This window comes from Mixophyes fleayi, chromosome 3 (genome assembly GCF_038048845.1).
Source record: "Mixophyes fleayi isolate aMixFle1 chromosome 3, aMixFle1.hap1, whole genome shotgun sequence".
Classification (NCBI taxonomy): Eukaryota; Metazoa; Chordata; class Amphibia; order Anura; family Limnodynastidae; genus Mixophyes; species Mixophyes fleayi.
Window position 1 is genome coordinate 134,977,633 of NC_134404.1, and position 14,200 is coordinate 134,991,832.

At 42.5% G+C, this 14,200-nt stretch overlaps 1 long non-coding RNA gene across 1 annotated transcript in view; it reads left to right on the top strand.

Annotated features, from left to right (window-relative positions):
• Nucleotides 1-8,502: 8,502 nt before the first annotated feature.
• Nucleotides 8,503-14,200, top strand: part of LOC142142784 (uncharacterized) — a 237,021-nt gene continuing 231,323 nt past the window's right edge. The window contains exon 1 of the long non-coding RNA XR_012689328.1: nucleotides 8,503-8,569. This is a non-coding gene — a long non-coding RNA (uncharacterized LOC142142784). The remainder of the gene's footprint in view (nucleotides 8,570-14,200) is intronic.

Here is a 14,200-nt window from a genome sequence, read left to right on the forward strand (position 1 = left end):
AACTTCAGATGCGATTCTGTAATGATTGTTATCAAGGACTGAAAATACAGATGAACACGTCAATTCATGAGTACACACCTACATCTACAGTCAGATCTGAGATCGTAGCTATGTGCTGAAAAGATTGCAACTTCATAAAAATTCTACAGATTACTGTCTACACTGTAGCAATATGCAAGCATAATTTAAATAATGGGCTGAACCTCAACTCACACAAACACACTAGAGATGTTCACTGACCCCCGTGTTTTAGTTTTGGTTTTGGTTTTGGATCTGGATTAAGATTGTGTTTTGGTTTTGGCAAAACTGCCCTCGCGTGTTTTGGTTTTCGATCTGCATTTTTGGAAAGATAGCTAAAATATGCTAAAATCACATAATTTTGCACTTTTTTTGTTCCTACATTATTATTAACCTCAATAACACTTAATTTCCAGTAATTTCAAGTCAATTTTGCCCACCTCACAGGTCACAATATTATTTCATCCACTTTCGAACAAAGACTGCAGTGAGCTGACTGAATGCTAAGTGACAGAGCAATGACACAAACACATGGCAGTTCATAGCACATCTAGGAAACATTGCTACACAGCAATTGCAGAAAAGAAAAGTGGTGCAAGGTGGAATTGTCCTTGGGCCCTTCCACCCACCCTTATGTAAGATAATGAAAAGGACATGTACAGTTTAACAAAGCAAGCACCCCAGCGACAAGGAGTGCCACTTTTGTGGCTGAAGTGCTTGGTTTGTTTGGGTCCCCAGAAAACAAACTACCAATAGCTTAGCTGACTTAAGCCCAACAGTGCTGTCAATGAACTCTACATTATTAAACCATGTCTGCTAGTGCTGCAGATTTAATCTCCTACTCCTCCCTGGATACCTCCCTCTCATCCCTGAAGAACTGCCAAACTTATGTAGACACAGGAATGGATGTTACAACTGGAATGGCATTACATCTGCTTCATACAGACTGTGATACGGAACATGTGGGCACCATGGAATCCATCATGTTGGAATACGCTGCACTGAACAGAGATTTAAACCAATATATAGATGCAGTTGAGGAGAACGTACTTGAATTGAAACGTGACCCACCGGATGAGATCCCGGATTTAAGAGAGCTTGTACACGAGAGATACACTGTGCTTCAATAATAATACAGAGCAGGCCCTGAGGTAGGATGATAAATATATCCAGTTTAAAGAACAGCTAAGAGACCTTAAGAAACAAATAGGTGTGTCACCAGTCCCTGCAGACAACAATTTGGAAGATGAAGACAAGGAGATCGCCGAGCACTCCTATAAGTTGGAGATGGTGAACTCAGTGAAAAACAACGTATGTGGTCACTCGTATGAGAGAGAAGCAATTGAAAGGATGATTGAAAACAAACTTTAGCACTTATAGCGAATGTAGGTAACATTGGCACACAGCTGTAACTGAAAGGAAAAGTGATGGAGTTGTCCTTGGGAACCTCCCACCCACCCTAATAAAGGATTATAAAAAGGACATGCAACTTTAACAAACCAAGCAACAAAGAGTGGAACTTTTGTGGCTGAAGTGCTTTTTTTGGGCCCCCCACAAAACAAGCTAACAATAGGCTTAAGACAGGTAAGGTAACAGTGCTGTGATTGAACTCTACAGTGGCATGATGTTGTTGTCATCATCTTCAGCCTCATCCTCACCCTCATCAGTGTGTACAACAACCTAACACAATATTAAATTACAGAAGTCTCTGTACTTTGATCTAAATGCCAGTAAAGGACTTACTTGTAGAATTTGTAGTTCATTTTGATGAACATCATCTTTTCCTAATTTTTAGGAAGTAGTTTCCTATGCCAATCAGTGACAAGGTTCTCAGCTGTGCTGAAAACTCTTTCCGAGAACACACTGGAGGGTGGGCAGCTTAGTTATTGCTAAGTGAGTTTGTATAGGGGTCTCCAAATTGCTTTTTTTCATCCCAGTATGTAAAGGGACTGTCTGATGTGTCTATTTCTATGCTGTCGTTAAAATAATCCTCCACCAATCTTTGGATGTTGGATGTTGGATGTTGATAGTAGGATTAGTTGGCATTATGGCAGAGGTGCCACGATTTTTGGGCAATTCTTTTAGACCAGACCAGGGGGTAAATGTATGAAAGTCCGATTTCTGCAAGTTTGCCTTTACAAGCCATCGCCCCTTTAAATTTTAGCAGCAAAGTCGCCGATTTACGGCGACTTGAAGAAATCGGACTTTCATACATTTACCCCCAGATGTCAAAAATGTTCTGCTGAATTATCTGCATCATCCTATAGCTATTGCTACTAGGAAAAGCTTAGTTTTTTCCTAGCAGCAATAGCCTGAGAAACTGAAGGACGGGACGCCGTTGTGTCAGGTACCACTTCAGCTATTAACTTGCTCACCAGGAGCTCATTGCATCTCTTGTGATCTGGGACAGTTGGAAATAAAGAGAAGACATAGCTCTTAAACCTAGGATGAAGCATAGTCACCAAAAGGTAGTGATCCAATTTCCAGAAGTTGATAACTCTTCAATCCTGGTGAAGCAATTAAAGTACTTCATTTACAAGTCCCACATACTTAGCGTAATTTCTTTGTTTCATCTCCTCCTTCAACATTTCAAGATGCTTTTCCACTTCGTGGGTTTTTGCTTATCCACCCATCTCTTGAGGATTGACCACAAGTTCTCAATGGGATTAAGTTCTGTGGAGTTTCCTGGCCACGGATACAAAATGTCGATGTATTGATCCCCGTATCACTTAGCTATCACTTTTGCCTTATGGCAAGGTGCTCCATCATGCTGGAAAAGGCATTGTTCATCACCAAATTGTTCTTGGATGGTTGGGAGAAAAAAACACAAATTCTGACAAACTCCAAGCATTGATTAGGCAAGAATGGATGGCCATCAATCAGTATGTGGCCCAGAAGTTGATTGACAGCATAGCAGAGGTCTTCAAAAAGAAGGGTCAAACTGCAAATATTAACACATAAACTTAATGTAATTGACAATAAAAGCCATTGACAATTATGAAATGCTTGTAATTTTACTTCAGTACAGGTATTCCTCACTTAACAACCTACCCATTTAATGACCGCTCGGACTTACAACCAGGTTCTCCCTGGGTCCTCATTGTTATAATTGCTGCTGTTTGTAGAGCTTTACTGTACACATGTTTATTTTCTGTTATGCAGTGTTATGTAATGTAAAGCAAACTAACAAAATACAGTTTTCTTTAGTCTATTTCTTCATTCAGAATCAATAAAAATGATTACAATACATGTAGGTGCATATAACAGTACTGTACTCACTTAGCGACCAATTCGCTTAACGACCTAGTCGTAGGAACGGAACTCGGTCGTTAAGTGAGGAATACCTGTATATCATAACAACATCTGACAAAAAGGTCTAAAAACATTGAAGCAGCAAACTTTCTGAAAAAAAATATTTGTGTCATTCTCAAAACTTTTGGCCACGACCGTAGATTTTATGTAACCTTCTGGTAGAGATAAGGAATTGCTTTTCTAGTAAAATGGTGTCGTGATGGAATTTGGTAACGGGAACAAAGGACCTAAATTAACTGTCTAAAACCAGCTGCATTAATTGTGGATATTGGATGCAGATCTAATACTAGCATAGTCACCATGGCGTTTATGATCCGCTGTGCGACTGGTTGACAGCTGCCATATTTGCTTCCTCTTGCAAAGGATTGTTTAGCAGTCAATTGTTGTAAACTACTAGTAGTCTTCTTCTTGGTCTACTTCTGAGTTGAAGATGCACCGCCAGCAGCAGGAGCGGGACTAACGCTGAAGAATTCTTCAGAGTAATCCTGGATATGGGAGAAATCATCTAGCCTTAGCAATGCAGGAATAACTCTGATCACTTGTGAAGATATTGATGAGGAAAGTGTTGTCAGTGTGGCTTTACAAACTCTACAAATGACTAGACAACTGTTGTCAGGAATGGGAAAAAATAATTCCACACATAATAGGTGGATTTTTTGGTCCTATGCCCAGGCATGACAATGGCCTTCACTGGAAAGAACTGCTTACACTGGTCCAGGACTTACACAAACAACATCATCCTCATCATTATCCTCATTAGTGCCGTCATCAGCTACACAAATATCCTTCTTGTCACTGGCACTAGGAGTCTTTGCCAAGGATATCACCAGATGTAGTCTTACCAGAGTAGTGTATGCACACAGTGGTCTTCTGGTAGCAGGGTGACTAGCGGAACAGGAGAATCAACAGATGGTGAGAGGATGCTAGAGGAAAGTCTATGACTAGCAGCAACAGGTTATGGGTTAAACAATATGAACACGAGGATCTTGATGGATGTGTAGACGTGAGGAAAGTCAGTGGTCTGCATACAGCAAGTTGTACCACTGCTATAGTGAGAGGAATGTCCAGGGATAGATAGGAGGTAGTGAAGTCAGTGGTCTGCGTACAGCAAGTTGTACCACTGCTTGTAGTGATGGGACTGGTTCCAGGTGCAAGTGGGTAACGGGGAAGTCAGTAGTCTGCGTATAGCAAGTTGTACCACTGCTTATAGTGAGGAAACTTGTAACTGGTGCCAATAGGAAACAGGGAGTCAGTGGTCTGCGTTCAGCAAGTTGTACCACTGCATATATAGGTGAGGATAGGCACTAGGGTAGATGAGTGGAGCATCAAAGGTAACACGGAGAGCACAAGGAACTTGATTCCAATGGTATATATCATACAATAGCAAATGACTAGCGCTGCTTGAAGATACAAAGTCACTACTGAGATCCAGGTCATATGAGACAAAGTCAATAGCATCTATAACTTCGTGAGATAGAGGACTCCGTAGATGTGCAGAACACAGTCCAAGCGGATATGCAATAAACTGGTAAAGTCAATAAAAGATAAGCATACCGCCATTCAGTTGAGCAGGCTGTCACGAGAGAAACACAGGGATAGCTGAGCGGCTGAACGCCGACACAAGTAGAGGCCACAGGAGAGTGGTAGCGGTAATTCGTGTCTGTGAAGCGCACAGACAGAGAACATAACACGAGTGGAGCAATGATGATTCTTGCGGAGGTCAGCAGGAATAGTAGACGCGATGAAACACAGGAGAGTTGAAGCAGTCTGGCAACCGGCAATGCAGTAGCCAGGAATCAGCTAGGACTGAAGACACGATGAACACAGGAGAGTTGAAGCGGTCTGGAAACCGGCAGTGCAGTAGCGAGGAATCAGCTGGGTCTGAAGACACAATGAAACACAGGAGAGTTGAAGCGGTCTGGAAACCGGCAATGCAGTAGCGAGGAATCAGCTGGGACTGAAGACACGATGAAACACAGGAGAGTTGAAGCGGTCTGGAAACCGGCAGTGCAGTAGCGAGGAATCAGCTGGGACTGAAGACACGAGGAAACACAGGAGAGTTGAAGCGGTTTGGAAACCGGCAGTGCAGTAGCGAGGAATCAGCTGGAACTGAAGACACGATGAAACACAGGAGAGTTGAAGCGGTCTGGAAACCGGCAGTGCAGTAGCGAGGAATCAGCTGGAGCTGAAGACACGATGAAACACAGGAGAGTTGAAGTGGTCTGGAAACCGGCAGTGCAGTAGCGAGGAATCAGCTGGAGCTGAAGACACGATGAAACACAGGAACACCTTTAGAGACTCACAGGGAATAAGACTCCAAGATCAGGCAACGGGGTAATGACCACAGGTGCTTTAAATAGGGAGTGTTGCCTGATCAGGCAATTAACTAAAAGCAACAGGTCTGAAGGGTTCATAGAGGCTGCGCATGCGCAGACCATCAGGATGGCGGGCGGCCACGGTTCCTAACAATGGAAGAAGAGGCACTCACAGTCCGATGAGTGACACTTCTCATCCTGTTGCAAATACAAAGTGTTATCCTACATTTGTGTATCAGCGGCTGCACTAAGAGGCATACTGCTGACAACCTGTTTGAAAAACGAAGGGATGCCATTGCAACATGGCTTATCCTGCTTGGACTCTCCTGAGGATATGTCATTTGTGGTAACGCCACCAGTATTGTGAGAGCATTACAGCAGATAGAAATCCATCACATTCTTTGTTTTATTTTGCTCACACAATCAACTTGGTGGTACCGAGCTATTTAAAAAATGACAGTGACATGCAGGCAATGCTGTCTGTGTTCCGAAATAAATTGGGTCATTTTCGGTATTCTGCAACAGCATGTAGGAGATTGAAGCTGCTGGAAGAAAAATCGAATTTGAGGGGAAATGGGCTTTCGTTCAGCAAGGTGGAGAATACTTTCCGTGTTGTGCAAGGTGTTGAAACCACTCTAAGTAGTCACCTGTGAAATGAATGCAGACACTGTTAGCTTGAGTCAAGTGATTCACCTAACTAGACTTTTGGAAAAGCAGCTAAAGATGAAACTAAGCAGTTCCACTAACTATGTAGATTAAGTACTTTATTCGCTTTGCCAGGATTCAAGAGTTATCAACATCTTAAAATCGGATCACTACATTTTGGCAATTGTGCATGATCTGAGTTTTAAGAGCTATGTCTTCTCTTTCTTTCCTATTGACCCAGATCTCAAGAGATGCAATGAGATTCGCGTCAGCAAGCTCACAGCTCAAGTGGTACATGACAAAATTACTCATTGGCCAAAAATCGTGACAGGAGCTAGCTAATGCTGGTATGCTTGGTAATATTTTGGGTAGAATGGCATGTTGGCAATTTTATGTTTTTCTACAGCAAACTTTCACCTTTATTAGAGAGGTGTTTTTTCTTTAAGATGGTACAAACTTTTTTTTTACATTTTTGTTTCCCTGACTTAAATTCACTATGCACTTGAACATAAGCTTTAGCACATGACATAGAGGGATTAGAATCATCATGACTGAGACCGTAGAGTAGCAAGAACAATGTGACTGAAGATTGTAGAGTGTCAAGAACACTACTACCCCTTTTTCTGTGTGACCAACGGCACTGAGACTGGGGAGTGACAAGAACAATGTTACTGAAGACTGGAGAGTGACATGAACAATGTGATTGGAGACTGGAGAGTGACAATAATAATGTGAATGGAGACTGGAGAATGACAAGGACACTGCCACCCCTCCTGTTTCTGTATGAGCTATGGCACTGTAGAATGTCACTGGAGACTTTTAAGAATACTGCCAGCCCTATTATTAGAATTTCTGTTTCAGCACTAAACCCTGCCACCTCTTCTGTTTCTGGGTGAGCTATGGCACAGTAGAATGTGACTGGAGACTTTTAAAAACACTGCCAGCTCTATTATTTGAATTTCTGTGTCAGCACTGAACACCGTCACCTCTACTATTTCTGAGTGATCTAAGGCACAGTAAAATGTCACGGTAGACTTTTAAAAACACTGCCAGCCCTATTATTTGAATTTCTGTGTCACCACTGAACATCGTCACCTCTACTATTTCTGAGTGATCTAAGGCACAGTAAAATGTCACGGTAGACCTTTAAAAACACTGCCAGCCCTATTATTTGAATTTCTGTGTCAGCACTGAACACCGTCACCTCTACTATTTCTGAGTGATCTAATGCACAGTAAAATGTCACGGTAGACTCTTAAAAACACTGCCAGCCCTATATTATTTGAATTTCTGTTTCAGCACTAAACACTGCCACCTCTCCTATTTCTGAGTGAGCTATGGCACAGTAAAATGTCACTGGAGACTTTGAAGAACACTGCCACCCCTCCTTTTTCTGTTTTAGCTCCGTCTCCAGTGCCCAACTGCACTGGAGACTGCCTACAACCCTGCTACCCCTTCTGTGTCTCTCTGTGAAATGGCGCTGGATCTCCATGGGGGGCGGTACTTATAGAATCCAAATGACGATGCAACAATGATGTTTTGCTTCGTTTCAACTTCCTAGGGCATGCAAAAGTACTGAGCCAGCTACTCGAGTCTGCAAAGTCCGGGTATATATGATCAGTCTGTAGCACAGGCAAATTAACTATACATAAAGGTAGATAAAACAACATTGAATAAATTTAAACATAGCACCCCAGTAAATAATACTTTATAGACTCTTCACATATATCTACATGTGTTTACATTTCATGATCAACACACATTCGTCCACTTGACACGTACTGTGGTATAAATGCAGGGTCTGCACACAGGTCTACTGAACCTATGGATTTGTCCATATGTTTTATATTGACCATTTATAGGTTATAGAATTTAGCTTCAGTGTGTAAATCTATAGTGTACATATATATTGTGACACGGACACACTTCGGTTGATGTACACACAAACATCTTCTTGCTTTTACTTTGCTTTATATTGTCAGGATGGCAAAGTAACTTATAACATAAAGTAGCACATACTTTTCTTCTAAGGCTAAAGCCACAGAGACCAGCTACTAAGACAGCCACTGCCTGGCATTAGTCACACTGCATAATGAAAACAGTCATGTTTAAATACTTTACAGTCCTCCCACAGTCATAGCTTGATGAACAGATGACACTCCCACCTTGCCTTAATAAGGAGCTCCCTGGAGGTGTTCTGTTTGGATTAGCTTCAATGCAGACCCACCCCATCACCCTACTGCTGGCTGTTGAAAGAACTACAAACCATTTCAGAACATGTAAGTTACTTTGCTATTATATAGTCACACCTATGCTCTCCACCTGTATCTCTTTAACATAGGTGCACTACTGTAGAAATGTGTAATTCAATTTGCAGCCTTTCTCTGCTGACTGCTAGCTAAATCCCTCCTCTTTTAGAAGCTTTTTTTGAGAATATGTATTTGTACACATGGTTACAATTCATGTTGTATATACTTGCATACAGGAACAAATAGATGACATATAGAGCATGTAATAACATTTATTATTGATTTGCTATAAAAATATCCATGTGCTTATGTTGTACTTTTACACCACATAGCATGTAAGAAACAATATCATAGATTTAAGTATGGACACCCACAAAGGCATCGCCAGTGGAGAAACTATGGGCATAATTGTTGGACTTTATTCCAATGTTGATCGTGATTTTTAGGAAGTTTTGAAAAACAAATTTAAATGACACAATGTGCTTTGGTATGACAAAACATGAATGTGGGAGCATACACAATGTTGCTATATATGACCAAATGGTTGTTTATCATGTGATCTGCACGATAATTACTTCACTGTGAGCCCAGCTTTACTTCTCCATATTCACTAGTGCAGAAAAGCTAATGTTACTATTATAACTTGAATCTAGTCCTGTCCAGTAATTTATTAATCTGGATACTGTCAACAGGTCCTCTGTTATTTAATTTTTGTACTTCCTGTGTACTGTAGTTGGCAATAAAATTAAGTTGCTTAAAACTGTACAAGGAATCTTGCCCAGGAGGGAGCTATAGCAATTTAAAGATAACAAATACATTGTTGATATTAAAAGTTTGCAAATCACTGTATAATGCAGGCAAGAATTGTATTTTTGCTTACATTCACATATTTTTATTACAAAAGAATACGTGCTTGCCAGTAGTTTGCTTCACTACTAAGCTTGAAGCCAATATTGAAACAAGTACTTTTATTGCATTTTAGGTGGCTGAACACAATTCTAATGACTAATGCTGGTTACCCACTGGCAAAAAAACACCAGTGACACTGCATGTCAAAAGCAATTGCTTTTACTAGTGCTTGCAAACCCTAGGGAAATCCTGATTTTAAATGCCAGTGGCTAAGGGGCCTAATTTGTAAATATTTTTTATATGGACATGCTCAGTAATTGCACGATTCTGGTTTCAGATTTAGAGTAAGGATTGCAAAATAAAAAATCTGCAGTCCTTAATAGATGCAAATGGCTTAAAACTCTGCAGTATCATAAGGGTATATTTACTAAACTGCGTATTTGACAAATTGGAGATATTGCCTATAGCAACCAATCAGATTCCAGTTATCATTTATTTAGTACATTTTACAAAATGACAGCTAGAATCTGATTAGCTACTATGGGCAGGACTGCCATCAGAAACTGTGGGGCCCAGTACTAATTAATCTGGCAGCCCCCCTCCCCCTCACTCCCTGGGTTTAGTATTAATTAATCTGGCTGGACCCCCTCTCCCCATACATGTGCTCCCCTCCCCATACATGTGCTCCCCTCCCCATACATGTGCTCCCCTCCCCATTTATGTGCACCCCTCCATCTTTTCCATACATGCGCCCCCTATCCCTCATAGTACATTCCCCCCCACTCCCTCATTACAGTAAATGTTCCCCTCCCCCCAAAGTAAATGTCCACCACTCCCAGCAATCACAGTAATTTCCCCCTCTCCTCTCTCCCCCCCCACAGTTAATGTCCCCCTCTCTCCCCCCACCCACAGTTAATGTCCCCCTCTCTCCCCCCCCACCCACAGTTAATGTCCCCCTCTCTCCCCCCACCCACAGTTAATGTCATCTCTCTCCCCCCACCCACAGTTAATGTCATCTCTCTCCCCCCACCCACAGTTAATGTCCCCCTCTCCCCCCCACAGTTAATGTCCTCCTCTCCTCCCCCCCCACAGTTAATGTCCTCCTCTCCTCCCCCCCCACAGTTAATGTCCTCCTCTCCTCCCCCCCCACAGTTAATGTCCTCCTCTCCTCCCCCCCACAGTTGATGTCCTCCTCTCCTCCCCCCCCACAGTTGATGTCCTCCTCTCCTCCCCCCCCACAGTTGATGTCCTCCTCTCCTCCCCCCCACAGTTGATGTCCTCCTCTCCTCCCCCCCCACAGTTGATGTCCTCCTCTCCTCCCCCCCCACAGTTAATGTCCTCCTCTCCCCCCCCCCACAGTTGATGTCCTCCTCTCCTCCCCCCCCCCACAGTTGATGTCCTCCTCTCCTCCCCCCCCCCACAGTTGATGTCCTCCTCTCCTCCCCCCCCACAGTTGATGTCCTCCTCTCCTCCCCCCCCACAGTTGATGTCCTCCTCTCCTCCCCCCCCACAGTTGATGTCCTCCTCTCCTCCCCCCCCACAGTTGATGTCCTCCTCTCCCCCCCCCCCACAGTTGATGTCCTCCTCTCCTCCCCCCCCCCCACAGTTAAGGTCCCCCTCTCCTTCCCAATCACAGTTAAGGTCCCCTACTCCCTCTTTCCCTCCACAGTTAAGGTCCTCCTCTTCCCCCCCCCTCCCTCCCTCCACAGATCAGGTCCCCCAGGCTCTCCCTCTCCCCCCTTCCTCCACAGTTATGGTCTCCCAGGTCCCCCAGGCTCTCCCTCTCCCCCCCCTCAAAAAAAATAATGGCTCATTAACTTACTTTCTCGGTGACTGCGGCATTCCAGGGAGTCCGGACAGACGGAGAGGTCTGTCCGGGCCCCCTAGTCTGTCCATGCCCCTCACAGCAGTACTGGTCGTACCCCCCTGATGGCGGCCATGACTATGGGCAACATCTTCACTTTTCAAACTTGCAGTTTAGTAAATATACCTCTTAGCATATAAGTGTTTTGGCCCAGAGAACAGCTTTAACTATAAAATGTACACTACAAATGCCACTTGTAGTGAAAAAATGTACCTGTACATCTGTAAATATTTAATGCAAATTTTGTGACAAGTTTCAAGGTCGGAAAGTGTGAAGATATGAAAATAATAAGTAACACAGAGAAAGGCAGTAAATGAACATTCAAGTCTATACGTTATTAGTAGTTAGTAAAGGTCAGGCAATATTTGAATTTTTGATAGTGTATTAGAAATGTACTGATTTCTGAGATATTGATATCTGATGCAATAGGCATTTGTTTGAGGAGATGTGTTGTGTAACTTTGAGGAAATCCTCATTAAGACTAATTAAGGCTTTTCATGTGAAGTGACCAACACAGCAGGAGGTTGTTACCTTTCGGTCCTGTGTACATTTTCTTTGTGTCTGAATAATGTAGACTCAGGATACAAGTAATATAGGATATCACAGTTTGCTGTGAAATTTGTAAGTTAAATTGTGTTAAATGCAAGATTAGAGAATACTACATCCTGAATGGTAAACATTGAATGTAAAAAAAAGTGTTAAAACCCTCCAGGTTGACTTATGTGCACGCTGCATGAACCAGTCTGAATTAGTTAAAAGGAGGCTGGATTACCTCCTGCCAGGGTATGTGTGTAAATCTGTATAAAAAGAAGCACTGTTTGACCATGTATCATCACACCATCTGTAACTTCTGGAAAGATCGCTAGTACCACAGACGTGGGTGTAACTGTCCTTATTAGGACACTTGAGCTAGTAAAACATCAGTGCTTCAAAATCCTGCTCTGACGCCTACTTAACTGATTCCTGTGACCTACAAATTAGACCAATCTAATCCGTTATCCGTCTGTTCTGACGTCGGGACCTAGCATTCCAGTACCAAGACTCTCCCTGTTACCTTGCAGCTCTGGCCAGTGTGATAGGCCAGGGGACAACCATCCACAGCAACCCTGATCTAAAGAAAGAGGTCAGGGGTACCAGCCCAGGTGCCCAGTGAGGGAGTACACTAGCAGCGAAAGTTACCCAGAAGGAAGCGGTTCTAGGAGCTGGTGAAGGAGCCTAGTGGTGGCAACAGAAGCCCCGCCTACTGCATTTTGTGGGGTACAATTTAAATAAAGGGGACAGTGGCAAGCCAAGCCCAGCAGCATGGACAGGGTGGCATAGGAGGTTTATCCTGTCACATCTGGGTTATTTAATTAATAAGTTAATAAAGGTATTCAAATTAAGGTTTCAATGCATATGTAACTCACTAGGAGTAGGGCTTTTAGGAATTTACAAATATATTTGGAGTCTGTACTGTCCTAATTGTCTAAGTATGGATAGCATAATAATTATTGAGGTGTATTTCACTAAATATACAGTGACCAGGGCCAATGTATCAAAGAACTGCCTGTAAGGTAATGTTGATCTATGACAGTCACAGCAGGCGTGGAATCATTTGCTTAAATTGTAATATATATCAGATCAGTATGCAATAGAGTAACACAAGTATATCATATATCTTGGCACATATATTAATAGAAATTCCTTTCTAAAATACAATTCATTAGAGAGAATTTAGTGGAAATGTGAAACAAGACCATATGAAAAAATAAGATGAATCATTTATGGTAAATGAACACATACAATTGCACACTACTCTCAATCTACAAGAACTACAAGCTCTCCAATTTTAACAACCGTATTGTAATATATTACTGGCAGTGAGGTAGCCATGTTGGCCCATGTCTGTCATCAAGTCTCTAATAATGCATTTTCCACTGAAGAAAAGATATTTAAACTGCATTATTCAAACATCTGAGATTAATATCTTTTTCATAACTTATTAGAAGGTCTTACAATTCAACAACTACACAGTTTGCCTAACACCCAACCCATATTTGTCAGCTGTGTATTAGCTGACTTCTTTCTGTTTCCCTAGTGCAGAAGAGCTACATTACTTTTTTCACTTGAATCTAGTCACCCCTGGTATAACGAAAGAGGGTGCAGTGGGCATGGGCGCTTAAGGGCCTGGACGTGAGGAAATTCACCTTCCCTGTTAAGCCCCCTGTGTATATGAGTTTTCCACTATTGGGGGGTGCACAAAAGCCCTTTCAAAATGTATCTATGGGGTCCAAAAATGTCTAAATATGCCCAATGATGGAAATGGATATGTATACGGAGGTATGTCATACCATACCGCCACTCCTCATACTGCCTTCATTGTTAAACTCTCAGATTCTACGCGCTTACATTCCCGTTACATTTTTCATGCCATTGCTTCTATATTTACATACTGCGCATTTAAATGTCCACTTCAACCACTGGTTACGTCCATTTTTCGATCTAAAAGAAATAAGGGAACTGATGTCTCCCTCTCCATTACTCCCCCCCTACCCTATTGCCCACAAGCTTCTGCAGCACTTTCCTATCCCCCAATGCACTGTTCCACCCCTTCTAATCAAGTCTATTTTTCTGTTTTACACCTGAACTATACTGTGATGAAACCTGTGCTGCTTAGGTACTAAAGACAGGTGATAGGCAAACATTAAATAGGATCTGTCACCAAATCATAGGGGCATATTCAATTGTCGGCAGGACCGCCGAAAATCCCGCGCTCAAAAAATATTACCGTTAATACGGTAATCTCTCGCTGGATTTCAGCTCGCAGCTCAGGGAGCTGCGAGCTGAAATCCAGCGAGTAAATTACCGTATTAACGGTAATATTTTTTGAGCGCAGGATTTTCAGCAATCCCACCGACAATTGAATACCCCCCATATAATGCTATTTTTCTGCTCTACGACTCAGTGCA